Below are 17702 nucleotides of genomic sequence, written 5' to 3'. Positions count from 1 at the left end.
AATTTGAGTAAACTCTGGGAGCTGGTGATGGACAGGGAGGCCTGGCATGCTGCAATTCATAGGGTTGCAAAGAGTTGGACACAACTGAGTAACTGAACTCAACTGAACTGAATGTAAAATATCAAAGATCACTTACAGCTTAAAATTACTTTCATAATCATATACAAATAATATAAAGGGGAGCATCAATCTTTCAATTTTATGACCAAATATTAAATAATTAAGGCAGGAAAATGAAGAGAAGTGGATGACAAAATCTCAGGAGCTGGAGTATGATCACCTAGTTTTTGGACACGGCATGTGCTATTTCATATATCTATAAGTTTATCAATGAAACTAAGTCAGAGAAATGTGAATCTACAGGCAAAAAAAGAAAAAAATAATAACATAACCACTTTAGGATAGTGTGATTGCCAAAATTCTTGTCCTTGTAAAAGTGATTTTTGAGGTTAAAAGGAAAAGAAATCCAGCATCTGTAAGCATTTTACTCTTATAACATTTTCACAGACAAGTTAAAGCACTATTTGGAGAATTTCCACGTGGCTTGTATTTATTAAACCTAAAAGTTAAAATTACTTTCTTCCGTTTTATTGCAGTGCATTTTGTATTGTTTGTCAGGATAACTTTATAAAAGATCTGGAAATGATAAATATGCTGGTGATGAACCGCTACTGAGGAAAGCCAAAGGGACTTTGGTTCCTGTCACATGTGAAGTATGGCATTTTTGCATTACAAGGAGGGTTATCTTTGTCTACACATCTCTCCTGAGATAGAATCTGGGACATTCTAGCCATCTCTGGCTAGGTGAAAGTACAGATTATGTTTTAGGTTTCTGAGTCTATTTGCCAGAGGAAAATTAAATTGGCATTTTAATAACAGCGGTTTGTTTTCATCACTATGTAGTTGGAGTGAGTGCTGTGTGCTTAGTCGCTCAGTCGTGTCCGACTCTGGCGACCCCATGGACTGTAGCCCGACAGGTTCCGTGGGATTCTCCAGGCCAGAATACTGGAGCGGGTTGCCATTTCCTCCTCCAGGGGATCTTCCGACCCAGGAATCGAACCCAGGTCTCCTACATTGCAGGCAGACTCTCTACCAACTAAGCTACGAGGGAAGCTTGTAGAAAAGGTACAATAAGAAAAGGTACAATAAGAATTAGTACAAAGAAAAGGTACAATAAGAATCAAAGATGAAGAGTAAAATCTCCAAATTATTATCTGATTGTGTCCCTAAGGGATGAATCACTATCCCATTTAATTTAAGAAGGATTAGTGGGGTACCTCCTAGCTACAAACACTGGCATTCTGTTTCTCCTGAGTCTGGTGTGGCAATGGCGAGGCCTACCGCAAAAGAATGCTCTAGGTGCTACGAAGACCATAGAAGAGAATGGCTCTATCTCTCCTGAAAGAAAGGCAGAGAAGGGATATCCTCACAGAAAGCAAGTGCATGCAAAAGAAGCAATGCTAAACTCAGTGGAGTGGGAAAATCTAGTCTGAATTTTCTCATGTGCGTAAATGCAAAAATCTAAACAAGAGTAACATATTAGTAAGTCAAATGCAGTAATCCATAGAAAAGATAACATTTAATGATTGCATTGACTTTGTTGTAGAAAACAAGTCTGGTGTAACATTTACAAATCAATAAAAATATTTCAGAATAAATGAGAAAAAATCACATGCATCAGTAGATGCAGAAAAGATTTGACACAATTCAACATGTAATCGTGACTTTAAAGAAACTCTTGAAAATAAAGAAAACTGCCTTTAATGTGCTAAGATGTTTCTGAAGATAAAAATATATGCAAAAAGAGCAAAATCATACTTGCTGGCAATTATTGAAACTTTTTGTCCTGAAGTCAAGAGTGACAAAAGAATGCCCACTTTCACCATTAATATTTAGCATTACACTGGAGGTCATATTCCTTTGTAGAAAGGAATAAAAACTATCCTTATTTACAGATCACATGATGATATATAAGAAATTAAAACAATATAGACTGCTACAATCAATTAGAATTAGTTTAGCAATTCCAGAAGGTCAATATACAAATTCAACATTTTTTATCTATACCATCAAAGGCAGCAAACGTGAAAATGCAATTTTAAATACATTATTTAAAATCATTCTTAAAAATCCCACTATTTCAGAATAAATCTAATTGAAGATGTGGACTGAAACTTTCAAGACCTGTTAATGGATTTGAAGACTTGCCATTAAGATGTCATTTCTAACTAAATTAATCCTTAGATTCAGTGCAAGCTTAATCAAAACCCCCAAAATTTTTAAATAAAGACTGACAATCTTATGCTAAAATTCAATATGGAAATACAAAGGACTAAGAATATATAAACACTAATGAAATGAAACAAAAAAAATGGTAGGCATATACCATTAGATATCTAAACTCATTATAAAATTACAGTAACTGAGACAATGTGTGTGGTACAAGGATAAATCAACAGACTAAAGGAACTGGATATATAAACTCCAGAAGTAGATTTACATATATATAGTCAATTGGTTCATAACAAAGGTAACTCTACATTTCAGTAGGAAAGTAATAGTCTATTTAAATGATGTGCAGTAAATTGGATCTCCATTAAATAATAGCTCTAAATCTTGATGCCCTACCTCACACCATACAAGAAATAATTAGAGGTCAAAAGATGAAAATAATAAAACATATATAAGTAACCATAAGAGCATATTTTCATTATCTTGGTGGGCAAAAAGTTTTCTTAAGAATAACAGAAATAATAACTACAGCAGGAAAGAATTGAAAATTTAGACCTTGTTTAGTGTAAGAACTTCTTTTTGGAGAGTGAAAAGCAAGCCACAGTGTAGAAGAAATCTGATGTATTTTTTTTCTACTGTTGCATATGATTTTTTCTCATTTATTGTGACATATTTGATTGATTTTAAGTGCTATATCAGACTTGGATTTCTAGAACAAACCCAATATGATCATGATATGCTATCTTTTCTGTGGATCACTACATATGATTTGCTAATATGTTGCTCTGGTTTAGATTTCTGCGTCTGTGAACATGAGAAAGCTTAGACTCTATTTTCCCACTCCATCACTTCTTTTGAATGCTCTCCCTTTATGTATATGTATATGTATATACAAAGGACTGTTATCCAGAATTTGGAAACAATTCCTATAAATCAAATTCAAGGAAAAAACACTGAAAACTCAACAGAGAAATGGAGAAAAGCTTGAAATAGCACTTTAAAAAAGAAGACATGCAAATGAACAAAATATGATGGTTTTCAACCTCAATCACCAGGGAAATGCAAATTAAAAGCATAGTGATATCCCAGTACATAGCCACCAAAATGATTAAAATAAATATACTGACAAATGTTGACAAAGACTTGGAACATCTTGAACTGACATGCATATCTGGTGGGAATGTAAATTAGTATAAGCACTTTGGAAAACATTATAAAGCTACAATAATTAAAGCAACTTCTTGGGCATATCTATTACACCTGATTGTGCATTACCTTATGAATTAGTAATTCTATTCCTACAGATAAATATATGCCCCTTAAAATCAAATATACATGTTTACCAAAAGACTCATTCAAATATATTCATAACACTGTTAATTCTAAAAACCCCAAACTGAAAGTAACTAAAAGTCCATCATTAGTAGAATGGACCAAAAAAAAAAAAAAGTTGTTTTAATTGATACAATCAACCACTACAATACAAATGAAAATTGATAGAATATATGACAGCCACCAACATGTTTAAATATCCCAAACATAATTTTGGGTATAAGAAGCCAAATGTATAGAGTGAAAGTGAAAGTCCCTCACTCGTGTCCAACTCTTTGCAGCCCCATGGACTATACAGTCCATGGAATTCTCCAGGCCAGAATACTGGAGTGGGTAGCCTTTCCCTTCTCTAGGAGATCTTCCCAACTTAGGGATTGAACCCAGGTCTCCCACATTGCAGATGGATTCTTTACCAGCTGAGCCACAAGGGAAGCCCAAGAATACTGGGGTGGGTAGAGGGTATGATTCTATTTATAAGTGATTTAAAAGCACAGACAATTTGTGGTATTATCAGTTGGTGTGGTGGTTAATTTTGGGAAGAGGTCACTGGGAAAACACAGGATGGAGACAATTTCTTGGTGTGAGTGCTGAGGTACGGAGTGTTCTCATTTTGTCAAAATGTACTAAACTCCTCGTGTATTCTGTGTTCACTCCTCTGTGTGTATATCATCTTTCAATACAAATTTTGCTCACATGAATATTGCATGCAGAGGTATTAGTCTGGGCTTTTTGGAAGAAGCAGACAGAAATATTTACATTTAATTATAAAACAAATCCCACTGTAGTCTATTATAGTAGATTGTGGTCAATATTGTAAATAATTAATTATGTTGACATAAAAGAAGGAAAAGCAAATACCCAGATGAGGGTATTTGGAGAAAGTTTGAAAACAGATGTTTTCTTTGAATTAACTAAGGTAGAAGGGAGAAGCTTTCAGAAAATAGACATCCTGAAAATATTACTAACCGACAGTTAAGTTTATGAAACAACCTAAATCCATGTACTTTGCCTATTTTATGGAAGGTGGAGGAAGCTAAGAATATGAAAGAAAAATTGTTGAGTCTTGATTATGGAAGATCATAAATGTCATGCCAAGAATTTTAGATGGTATTCTCTAGTTATCTGGGAGCCACTTAAACAAGGTGCCAAAATGGGAGGGGGTAAGGAGAAACATTTCTGGTAGCGATATGATAGCTAGACTGGCCGATTGAAAGATTGGAGCTGAGAGACTTCTCCGTTACTAGTGGAGAGATCTGGGTGGAAAAAGGTGGTAATAGTATAAATGGGGTAAAGAAACCTACATGAAAGGGATATGTTGGTAAATTAGTAATAACATGACTAGTTATAAGAGAAGGAGCCTTAGAATATGAGTAAAAAAAAATAGCTTGAGTATGATATACCTCTCACTCAATGTGGAAGACAGAATAGTGTTCTTAAAATACCCACATCCTTGTCCCCAGAACCTGTGAATACATTAACTTAAATGGCAAACAAGACTTTGAAAATGTGGTTAAACTAAAGATCTTGAGATGGGCAGAGATTATCCTCTATTATCTGGATTGGTCTTATAATCAGAAGTGCTCTTATAAGCCCACAGTAGGATCTGCACTTTTGAAGACAGAGGAAAAGCCCATAAGTCAAGAAATGCCAGCAGCCTCTAGAAGCAGGAAATGGCAAGGAAATGGATTCTGCAGAGTCTACCCTGAAGCATCCAGATGGAACAACGCAACTCTGCCTACAGTTTTAAATTTTCCACCTCCAGACTTGACACAATTTGGTTGTTTCAAGCCACTATTACTATGACAATATGCTACTGCAGCAAAATGAAACTAATAAAAGATTTTGGTACCTAGAAGTGGGGTGTAGTTGTAACAAATATCTAAACTCTTGGCAGTGGCTTTCAAATTGGGTGTTGTAATGACTAGAGGCTGGAAGAAATTTTGAGCATGATAAAAATCCTAGATTGCATTAAACAAATTGTTGGTAAGGATATGGATGTTAAAGTTGTAGCTAGACAGGACCCAAAAGGAAGTGAGTAGCATGATAGAGAAAATCTATATTGTCTTAGAGAACACTTAACTCATTAAGCAGAACACTGGTAGAAACAGGACATTAAATCTGAATTGAGGCATGCTGGTGAGGATGCCAAAGGAAAAGAGGAATATGTTATTGAAAACAGGAGGAAAGTGGATCCTTTTCCTATAAACGGTATTAAGCTTAGCTGTGTTCTGCAGTTTTGTGGAAAGCAGATGAATTGTTGTGTGTACATATAATATAGCCATGTGGTAAATGATGAGCTTGGATATTTAGCTGATAAAATTTCCAAGTAATAAATTGAAGGTATGACCTAATATCTTCTTACTATTTGTAATAAAATGCAAAAAGAAAGAAATAAGTTCAGGAAAGTACTGTTAAGCCAAAAGGAACCAGGATTTGTTGATGTGGGAAATTCCCAGTCTGTTCAGACTGCAAAAGGTGCTAAAATAAATAATAATAAAGTTCACAGTCAGGAATGCTTGTTCTGAAGATATTGCAAAGTGTGTGACTGGCCAATTTTTTGCTAGTGCTTTGAGAGGATAAGTAGAGTCTGTGTGTTCAGTTACACAGAGAGTTTTTTGAAGAGATAATTAGCATGTGTCTCATGGATTCTGTCAGTTATCTCGGCAGAATCCAGAAATAGAGGTAGGATTATCCACAAGAGAACCGTGGATGATCTTGTCTGATGGAGTCATACCCCATGCCCTTCATGGCAGGTCCACAGGTTCTTGAGGGCCTTAGAGAGGCAGAGATGCTGCCAGCTCGGACTGAAGGGGCAGAGAGAGGACAAAGGAAACAGGTACTGAGCTCCCAAGCTTCTGCAGTATTTTGGAAATACTTTCCTGTGGGAAAAGGAGACAGTATGATACAATTTCTCTATTGCAAATGTTTGCTACCTTCAGGAAGGAATCAGAACGTCTCTGAGCGTGGAGCTCCAGGTTCAGAGGAGAGAACCGGGGCCCCAGAGGGTAGAGCTCTGGTCCTCGAGGGAGGAACTGAGAAACACATAGGGGTCTTCCCAGGCTTTGAATCATGATGAAAGTTTCCCAGTTGGATTTTGGACTTTCAAGTCGATGAGATAAAATGAAATTTTGAGCTATACGTTGATGATGTAGTGGTCTGAGACCTCATAGGATGCATGCTGTACGTGGGATAGACATAATGCTTTGGAAGCTAGAAGGAAGACTGTAGTGGATAGAATAACAACTTTCCTAACATGCCCACATCCCAGTCTCCAGAATTTGTGTGTATGTTACCATATTTGACAAATGAATTTGGCAGGTATGAGTCAATTAAGGATCTTAAAATACTGGAATTATCTGAGTGGGCTGATACAAACGTTAAGAATCTTTATAAGAGAGAGGTAAGAGGGTCAAAGCAAAAAGAAGGAAATACGGTGATGGAGTAAGTGACTGGAATAATGAATTTTTAAGGTGGAAGAATGGAAGGAACGAACCTAGGAAGATAAACAACCTCTAGAAGTTGGGGGGAAAAAAAAAGAGTTTCCTCTGAAACCTTCAGAAAGAATGTAGCCTAGCTAACACCTTATTTTCAATTTCTGACTTCCCAAATTATGAGAATAAATTTGTGCTATTTTAAGTCAGAAAATTTGTGGAAATTTTTGCAGCAAACATAGAAAACCAATATACTAATTTATAAATAAATAGTTGTGGAGCAACTAGCATATCTCAGATACTAAGTGAGATGTCAGGGGTAGAGTAGCAAATAAGATAGACATGGTAGATTATAGTATTATAATTTGATGGTACGTTGTAATCTGGCCAGAAACAATAAAGAGAAGCACCCTTTTTTTTGCACCATGTTGGGTTTGATATGACTTTCAAACATCTATATGAATATATTTAGCAATAATACCTATTAGGCTGGTCACTGTTCTAAACATTTTTTATTTATTAGCTCACTTAATTCTTATAGCTATATTAATTATAAATAATAATGTGAAGATGTGATAGATGAGGAAATTTTTGCAGATGAAGAAACTGTGATATGTATATACAAAGCAACTTGCCCAAGATCATAAAGCTGATGAGTGGCAGAATTGGTATTCAAATAAACCAAGTCAGTCTAGTTCACAATCTTGAGCTTAAAAGCACTTTTAGCAAATACAGAATTTGAATCTGTAATTCTGCATAGTTGGATCTATAAATATCAATACATTGAATATTAAAAATTAATTAATATTCATATTAAAATATTTTTCTGGTAAGGAAAACAAGAACTGACAATGGCATATAAGCCAAGAAATGGAGTTTTCAAGAAAAAAAGTAATAATTAATATTGTCAAATATTGATGAATTAATATCAAGTAGAATGAAGATTAAGCAGAAATACTTTGATTTGGTGTTCTTTTCATAAACTTTTCTTAATACCATTTTATACATTTATATTTATTAGTCACTATTTCTCAGTAACATGTCAGGTCTTTGCACATACTTTTCAGCAATTTATTTGTTTTATCTGTTTCAGTGTATATAGGCAGCTGCCACTAACCCATTCGTGTGATGGTCACCAACTCACATACTTGTATCTTGGCTTACATTTCTGTGATGTCCTCTAGGACAGATATTATGTCTTCTACTTCCATTGAAATTTCCCCAAATATCTTGTCCAGTGATCTGCATTGGAATGAGCTCTTGTCAGATACTTACTGACTTATTACACAAATTTCTATCACCACTCACTGCCAATTTTGCAAAACTAGAAGCAACATTTAAAATGTCAGAGTTCTGGATACATTTATTCTCTTTGATACAGACACATATCTTCATTAAAACATATTTTTAAAGCCTTTAGACTCCCCTACTATCTATTAGTAAATAAAATTTTAAGATTAAGATCATAACCATTTTACTGTCTTCCTCTGCCTTTTATATCTTATACAAGTATACACTTAAGTTTTTGTAGGATGGAGTAATGAGGAATAGAATTCTATTAACTACTATTGTCTTAATTTGAATAATGAACAATTATATGGAATATGATGACAATTGGAAACAAACTTAATAACTTTTAGCAACATTATCTGTTGAATACCAGTGGTATGCAATCATTGACTTTCTATATCAACACATGTGTTTCCTAGAAGCTTTCCACTCATCTCAGTAATTCTCTCACAAATACTTTATGATCACCCACAACTGTTCTTTCAGCACAGCATCCATGGCACTCCTCCATGTAACCTCAGAGAAGACAGTTCAGTTCAGTTCAGTCGCTCAGTCATGTCCGACTCTTTGCAACTCCATGAACCGCAGCACGCCAGGCCTCCCTGTCCATCACCAACTCCCGGAGTTTACTCAAACTCATGCCCATCGAGTCGGTGATGCCATCCAGCCATCTCATCCTCTGTCGACCCCTTTTCCTCCTGCCCCCAATCCCTCCCAGCACCAGGGTCTTTTCCCATGAGTCACCTCTTCACATGAGGTGGCCAAAGTATTGGAGTTTCAGCTTCAGCATCAGTCCTTCCAATGAACACCCAGGACTGATCTGCTTTAGGATGGACTGGCTGGATCTTCTTGCAGTTCAAGGGACTCTCAAGAGTCTTCTCCAACACCACAGTTCAAAAGCACCAATTCTCTGGCGCTCAGCTTTCTTCACAGTTCAACTCTCACATCCATACATGACCACTGGAAAAACCATAGCCTTGACTAGACGGACCTTTGTTGACAAAGTAATGTCTCTACTTTTTAATATGCTATCTAGGTTGGTCATAACTTGTCTTCCAAGGAGTAGGCATCTTTTAATTTCTTGGCTGCAATCACCATCTGATTTTGGAGCCCAGAAAAATAAAGCCAGCTACTGTTTCCACTGTTTCCCCATCTATTTGCCATAAAGTGAAGACAGAGAAGATAGAGTGGACCTAATTACTGTCAAAGACTACTTTTTTAATACATTCTGAATAGAACTGACTACACATCTACTTTCAGAATACCTACTCTGAACCTATAGAATATATTCTTTCATATCACTCAGTTTATCACTCAGTTCATGTCTATATTCCACACTAAAATAAAAGTTGCATAAGCAATCACATCTGCTTTTGCTCAGAGCTCCAAAGTGCATAAAGTGTATATATTAGGTATATGAAAGAAAACAAGTTAATTTAATTTCAATGAAGGTGCTTATCTGGAGTCCTAAATTTTATAATACTAAAGAATCAGGTTAACCTGATCCAGGTGGGAACGTGGGTAATTATGCTATCGGAAACTTGTACAGCTCTTTCAGAAAATAGAAAAAGCAAAACATAATTTTTTTTCATTTTGTCAAGATAGATTTTCTGTATAAAAATATCCATAAAAACATCCACTTCTTCTTCACTGACTATGCTAAAGCCTTTGACTGTGTGTATCACAAAAAACTGTGGAAAATTCTTAGAGATGGGAATACCAGACCACCTTACCTGCCCTCTGAGAAATCTGTACGCAGGTCAAGAAGCAGCAGTTAGAACGGAACATGGAACAAAGGACTGGTTCAAAATTGAGACAGGAGTACATCAAGGCTGTGTATTGTCACCCTGCTTTATTCAATTTCTGTGCAGATTTCAGTTCAGATCAGTTGCTCAGCCATGTCCAACTCTTTGTGACCCCATGGACTGCAGCACACCAGGCTTCCCTGTCCATCACCAACTCCCAGAGCTTTCTCAAACTCATGTCCATTGAGTTGGTGATGCCATCCAATCATCTCATCCTCTGTCTTCCCCTTCTCCTCCTGCCTTCAGTCTTTCCAGCACCAGGGTCTTTTCCAGTGAGTCAGTTCTTCACATCAGGTGGCCAAAGTATTGGAATTTCAGCTTCAGCATCAGTTCTTCACGTGAAATGCTGGGCTGGATGAATCACGGGGTAGAATCAAGATTGCCGGGAGAAATACCAACAGCCTCAAATATGCAGATACCACTCTTGTGGCAGAAAGCGAACAGCAACTAAAGAGTCTCTTGATGAGGGTGAAAGAGGAGAGTGAAAAGGCTGGCATAAATCTCAACATTCAAAAAACTAAGATTATGGCATCTGGCTCCATCATTTCATGTCAAATAGATGGAGGAAAAAATGGAAACAGTAGCAGATTTTATTTTCTTTGGCTCCAAAATCACTGCAGGCAGTGACTGCAGTCACAAAATTAAAAGATGCTTGCTCCTTGGTAGAAAAGCTATGACAAACTTGGACAGCTTATTAAAAAACAGAGACATCATTCTGCCAACAAAGGTCTGTATAGTCAAAACCATGGTTTTCCCAGTAGTCACATATGGATGCGAGAGTTGGACCATAAAAAAGGCTGAGCACTGAAAAACTGGGGCTTTTAAACTGTGATGCTGGAGAGGACTCTTGCGAGTCCCTTGGACAGCAAGGAGAACAAAACAGTCAACTCTAAAAGAAATTAACTCTGAATATTCATTGGAAGGACTGATGCTGAAGCTGAAGCCCCAATCCTTCACATGATGTGAAGAGCCAACTCATTGGAAAAGACTTGATGCTGGGAAAGACTGAGGGCAGGAGGAGAAGGGGACGACAGAGGATGAGATGGTTGAGTGGAATCAGCAACTCAGTGGACATGAGTTTGAGCAAGCTCCGGGAGATAGTGAAGGACAGGGGAGTCTGGCGTGCTGCAGTCCACGGGGTCACAAAGAGTCGGACACAACTGAGAGACCGAACAGCAACAAATCCAGGTAGTTACAAGCTGAAATCCCCCTTCCTTCTCCGTTATACTATTTTCTTACAATCATTTCCCTAGTTGGTCTTAGAAGTTAGGAACCAACAGTTTTTAAAATTGAATAATAGCATTTTACACACTGTATTTGTCTTCATATTTTGTGAGCCTCTTAATGACTCGTATTGCACAATTCAGGTGGGCTTTCTAAAGCTTTTGAGGTATAATTTAAAGATAGCGTGCAATTTAGTGTTTGTGGAGCTAAAGGAGGCAGTTTGGGAAACAAAAGTGGAGACTCTTTTTTTTCCATCTATAGCTCCTGTTTCTATATCTAAACCCATTTAAGTAAACATCTAAAAATGGTTTTTATGACAGTGAGAGAAAAGGGAAATTTCATTTACATATTTACTCTTTACATACCGCTGTGCTGGTAATGGCAAATGCAGAGTTTATTGAAATAGTTGTCTTTGAACACATATGCGAGGTCAAAGACTATCCAGGTGGTTCTGAGCCCTTTAGCAGACACAAATACTCACAAAATGAGGGCTGGAGTTGGATTCCTGAAATACCCTTGGGCTATGTAATGCTAAATTATACCTGAAAATTCAATCTATTCAACTCAGCAGGCTGAAGTAGCTCATCAATGTGATAATTATAACTAAATATGAACAGGAAAGGAATCAGGAGAACAGGACTGCTGTGTATACTGCTTTATAGACAGGCTGAAATGAATTCTATTAGTACATACTTAAGACACTTTATGCACATTTTATATTGGAAATGCTTAGACATTTTGGAGTAACAATTTTTATATTACCATTAGAAACCAAAATGTGCTGAATGCGATCCATAAATAGAAATTTGTTTTTGCTAATATGTTGTAAAAGTGCATAATCATGTACCTAGTATTGGTCTTTGCCTATTTAAAATATTATATTTTAAACAATGAGGATTATTGTAATGTCTAGTCCAATATTTTGTATGTATGTGTACTTAACTTTTTGACCTAATTTTATCCATTTTTAATTGAAAACTTTTTCTGGATCATTCTGAATTACTTAATTCATTTTCCTGAAGAATATTTTAAAAGTCCCTACTAGATTTGCATGCATTCGTGATCATTCGTGTCCAACTCTTTGCGACCCCTTTCCCAGGCAAGAATACTGGAGCAGGTTGCCATTTCCTACTCCAGGGGACCTTCCTGGCCCACAGATCAAACTTGCGTCTCTTGCATCTCCTGAATTGACAGATAGATTCTTTACCACCAGTGCCAGCCAGGAAGCCCAGAGCCACCAGGGAAGCCCCTGTACTAGACCTTCAGTTCAGTTCAGTTCAGTCACTCAGTCATGTCCGACTCTTTGTGACCCCATGAATCGCAGCACGCCAGGCCTCCCTGCCCATCACCAATTCCCGGAATTTACTCAAACCGGTGCCCATCGAGTCGGTGATGCCATCCAACCATCTCATCCTCTGTTGTCCCCTTCTCCTCCTGCCCCCAATCCCTCCCAGCATCAGGGTCTTTTCCAATGAGTCAGCTCTTCGCATCAGGTGGCCAAAGTATTGGAGTTTCAGCTTCAGCATCAGTCCTTCCAATGAACACCAGGACTGATCCCCTTTAGGATGGACTGGTTGGATCTCCTTGCAGTCCAAGGGACTCTCAAGAGTCTTCTCCAACACCACAGTTCAAAAACATCAATTTTTAAGCACTCAGCTTTCTTCACAGTCCAACTCTCACCTCCATACATGACCACTGGAAAAACCATAGCCTTGACTAGACGGACCTTTGTTGGCAAAGTAATGTCTCTGCTTTTTAATATGCTGTCTAGGTTGGTCATAACTTTTCTTCCAAGGAGTAAGCGTCTTTTAATTTCATGACTGCAATCACCATCTGCTGTGATTTTGGAGCCCCAAAAAATGAAGTCTGACACTGTTTCCACTGTTTCCCCATCTATTTCCCATGAAATGATGGGACCAGATGCCATGATCTTAGTTTTCTGAATGTTGAGCTTGAAGCCAACTTTTTCACTCTCCTCTTTCGCCTTAGGTTAATACAAATATATCATATGCATTGGTTAGCTCCTATTCTGCCATTGTATAAATATCTTTAGAATTCTCACATATGCATCTCTAGAATCCTTTATTAGGAGTACTAGAATGGGTGAGTATCAGCATGAATTCTATACTGAAATTCTGTATATCAAATTTATTTTCCCATCGTATCACACAATAAAATTAGATTTATTTTCCAAAATAATTGCAGTAACCCCTAACAATTCAAACAGACGTAAAATCCTAGACAGTGTTTTCTGTTATCTACTGTTTCTGAATTTGCTTTTTTGTCTAACATTTACTAGATCAATGTGTAAGGTAGTGGTATCATGGATTGGCGTGACTTTTGCAGTTCCCCAACTTGGATTTAAATTCCAGCTCTACTTCTTGCCAGCTCTGTGAACTTGACCCCTAAACCTCCATCCCCTTATCTGTAAAATGAGGTGACCACTCCATCCTCACACAGCTGATTTAAGGTTAGATAAAGTAACATAAGTATATTTTATAAATTAATAGCAATAAGCCCAGCAATTCAAATTGAAATAAATGCTGAATAGTGTTCTGGCACAAAGTAAGCACTTAATAATTGTTTATATGATTCCATTCAATTTTTATAATTAGTGAACTGTTCTTAATTAAAGTACCTCATGTGTATTTACATTGCTTATGTTATGAGACTAATGTTGGTGGACTCTAGAGATGGTGATGTGAAACTGTAATATTTGGTCCTAACCATAATAAGGTATGCTGTTTAAAGCAATAAACACAATGAATCAAACAGTAAACTGATAAATCTCATGGGTCAGCCTTTTTTGTCATCATGTACTTCTTCCTTGCCTGATACCAGTAAGACTTTGAGGTAATTAACCTCAGTTTACACTCCACTATATGAGTATACAATGAAGTATAGTTTTATAGAGACAAAAGACAGCAAGAAGGAAAAATGAGAGACAAGAAAGACAGGACCAGATGTGTGATGAAAGGCGCTAACAGAGGAAGAGTCAGCCAGAAAAAGAGGAAGGCAGGGCCCTGAGAAATCCACAGTTGGGGCAACAGGACTTCTCGTGCTTTATTTCTCCGTGGAGCTTTGCCACATCTTGTCTTCCTCTGACTTGAGTGCCGCTTGGTGGGTACCATCTTGCCTGCATCTTCTCCACCTTTTTAAGCATCCTCTCCAGTTACATTCCTTCCACTGGAGTATGATATATGCCAAGCACCCCGGAAGCTCTTTTGCTAGGTAGTTCTACAACTCACAACTGGTTTTTAAGATAGGCAGGCAGAAAAAGAGAAAGTATAGATATAGATAGATAACAGAGTACATGCTTCCTATTTTGTAAATTTTGTTACAGTGAAATTCTATGCATCATTTTCATAATCACGGAAACCATTATGACTTGAGGGATGTGATGCTTTCGCATCCCTCTGCCTTGTAGAGATGCCTTAGTGTCCCTCCATCTTAGGACACAGTGGATATGGTGTTTCTGAGACAGAACAGGGAATGCCTGAGCACGTGTTTTTCATAAATAAAACACCTCCCAGGAACGTGGCACCGCAATTGCCCCTCATCATGCCCACCTCCGGTAAATTATATTACTGTGTTCCCGTGTCTGCAAGGTAGCTTGTCACAGGATAGCACATTTTATGTGGCTATGATCTCAAAGTCACAGGGCAAGTGCCAGTCCCTTAGTCGTGTCCCACTCGTTGCAACCCCGGGGACTGTGGCCTGCCAGGCTCCTCTGTCCATGGGATTTTTTCAGGCCAAATGCTGGAGTGGGCTGCCATCTCCTTCTCCAGGGGATGTTCCTGGCCCAGGGATCAAACCCGCACGTCCTGTGTCTCCTACATTGCAGGCAGATTCTTGACCTGCTGAGCCATCAGGGAAGCTCCTATGACCTCAAAGAGCCGGTTTATTTAGGCCTGGAGAAGCCCGTGGACAGGGGAGCCTGGTGGGCTGCCGTCTATGGGGTCGCACAGAGTCGGACACGACTGAAGCGACTTAGCAGCAGCAGCAGGATTATTACATCATTCGTGGGTAATTTGTTAACAACATTTATTAAGATATGTTGCAGTGAGGTAAACTATTTACACAGACATCAATAATTCACTTCGTACTCTGAAAAGTCGTACAACTTTTGTACAACCTTAAGTCAAGGTTGATTTAAATATATGTTTTAGTCTCCTTTAATTTTTTTTTTTTTAAGTAACCATTTGGTATTTGGCCCCATCCACATGGTTGAATGGTGTCATCAACTCAGTGGACATGAGTTTGAGCAAACTCCGGGAATCAGTGAAGGACAGGGAAGCCTGGTGTGCTGCAGTCCATGGGGTTGCAAAGAGTTGGACACGATTGAGTGGCTGAACAACAACAAAAGCATGTGATTAAAAAGATAGACTGCCATTATCCTTGAGATGATGCAAATGTATCCAAATAAAAATGGGCAAATAAGACAATGAAGAAGATAAAACTAAGTCTGAATAATCAAATTTCAGCTAAAAGGAAAGATGAAAACTGAGATAATATGCAATGGAAACCATACAAAGAAAGGGTAGCAAGCAAATGTGAAAATGCTCGAAAACAATTACCACTCAAGAGATTCAATGAAAATAAAGTCATTTCTAATGTGAGTTATAAAGGAGAAATATTTTAACTGTATTTAATACTCCTAAGTATTAAATGTTTCAAAAAATTAATGATTTTAAAGACTTGTCTGATATCAGAGCATAAGAAATTGGAGGAAGTCCAAAGAAATAAATGAAGACTTAATAATAAAATCCAATTATAGTTTACAAAAATCTTAGAAAAGTCTTTTCCAGATACCTAACAGTGTTTAATGAACCAGAATGAGGAACACAAAACTGAGCTGTTTGTTCATTGTCACTTTCAACAATGGTCAAGTATAAAGAAGCATCATTCAGGAAAATTTTTCCTTTATTTGAACCAATATTTCAAATGAAAACTTGCATCAAACATTAAGAAGTTTTATGTTTCTTCTGATTGAAAAAGAATAATGTCAAATATATTAGTAACATGAGATGCTAGATAAAATGAAAAGATTTTTCTATACGCTAGCCTCTCAGTATTTTAATTAATAACTATTTTCATATTATCCAAGTGGATAACTTACAGGAGAGCACTTGACTCTGGACAAATAGCCATGGGGACAGTTTCAGAGGCATTAGGCAAGACAGCAAATCACTTAGTGTAGACATGTACAGAAAACATAGATATATTTTCTTAAATTATTAAAAAGAGGGATTGGTGATTGTGCCGGGGCAGAAAATTATTGGATGTTATCCTTGAAAGAACCCGAGGAAAGGACTTCTGTCAAAAATATATGGGGACCACACTAGCAAGGAGATGTTTCAGTAAAGAAAATTGCATTCCTGGAATCTAAAATGTAATATAACTGAACTTGTCCACGAAACAGAAACGGACTCACAGATCTAGAGAAGTGATTTGTGGTTGCCAAGGAGGATTTGAGAGGTAGGGTCGGGTTGGGCGTTTGAAATCAGCCCGTACAAAATCTTACGTATAAAATCGACAGATAACAAAGCCCTACTGCATAGCAGAGGGAACTCTCCTCAGTATGCTGTCAAAGCCGTGAAGGGAAAGAATGTGAAACAGAATATACGTATAACTGAATCACTCTGCCGGACAGCAGAAGCTATCACATTAGAAATCAGCTGTACTCCAAGAACATAAATTTTAGAAAAGAAAGCAGAGTTTGTCTCTGCGAGGAAGGGCAGCAGCGCTCCCTGGGGCCAGCTGGCCTGGCGGCTGGGGACGGACAGAGAACGCCCAGCGCGAACACGTGCTGCTGAGGGATAAGAAGGTCAGAGGAGAGAGCTTAGCTCTCTGTCCACACGGGAGGGAAATAGACCGGAGGAGAGCTGAGCTGTCACGGACATCACTTAAGGATGTAGGCTCAGAACTAGGGCCTTCAGAGGGAGGCGCTGTGGGCTCACTCCGAGGCACTCTGGCTGAAGTCGCTGATGGAAGTACCAGCACCAAGGCTTGAGGCCATCCTCACGGGTGCCTTCCATTTTCCATCCTTCAAACTCGTAAGAGCTGTCTGTGATGGACCAGATACTATCAACGAGGGATTTGGGCAGAATAACTTCATTACACTTTTTCAGTTTTAGCATTTTATTATCCTAATAAAACTCTGAAATATAGTTCAGTTCAGTCACTCAGTCATGTCCAACTCTTGGCGACCCCATGGACTGCAGCATGCCAGGCCTCCCTGTCCATCACCAACTCCCGGAGTCCACCCAAACTCATGTCCATTGAGTCGGTGATGCCATCCAACCATCTCATCCTCTGTCGTCCCCTTCTCCTGCCTTCAATCTTTCCCAGCATCAGGGTCTTTTCAAATGAGTCAGTTCTTCACATC

General features: G+C 38.0%; 1 protein-coding gene and 1 long non-coding RNA gene across 7 annotated transcripts in view; both read left to right on the top strand.

The window, feature by feature from the left end:
* The window catches only part of RALYL (RALY RNA binding protein like), a 773722-nt gene that overhangs the window by 518224 nt on the left and 237796 nt on the right, over window positions 1–17702 (top strand). The window lies entirely within an intron of this gene.
* On the top strand, window positions 991–11069 carry LOC122679301. Its single transcript, XR_006336361.1, has 3 exons — window positions 991–1116; window positions 7686–7689; window positions 11059–11069. It is a non-coding gene; the product is annotated as an uncharacterized LOC122679301 (long non-coding RNA).

Source organism: Cervus elaphus, chromosome 21 (assembly GCF_910594005.1).
Source record: "Cervus elaphus chromosome 21, mCerEla1.1, whole genome shotgun sequence".
Classification (NCBI taxonomy): Eukaryota; Metazoa; Chordata; class Mammalia; order Artiodactyla; family Cervidae; genus Cervus; species Cervus elaphus.
Note: the sequence above shows the minus strand (reverse complement) of the source record. Positions and strands in the feature narration are given on the sequence as shown.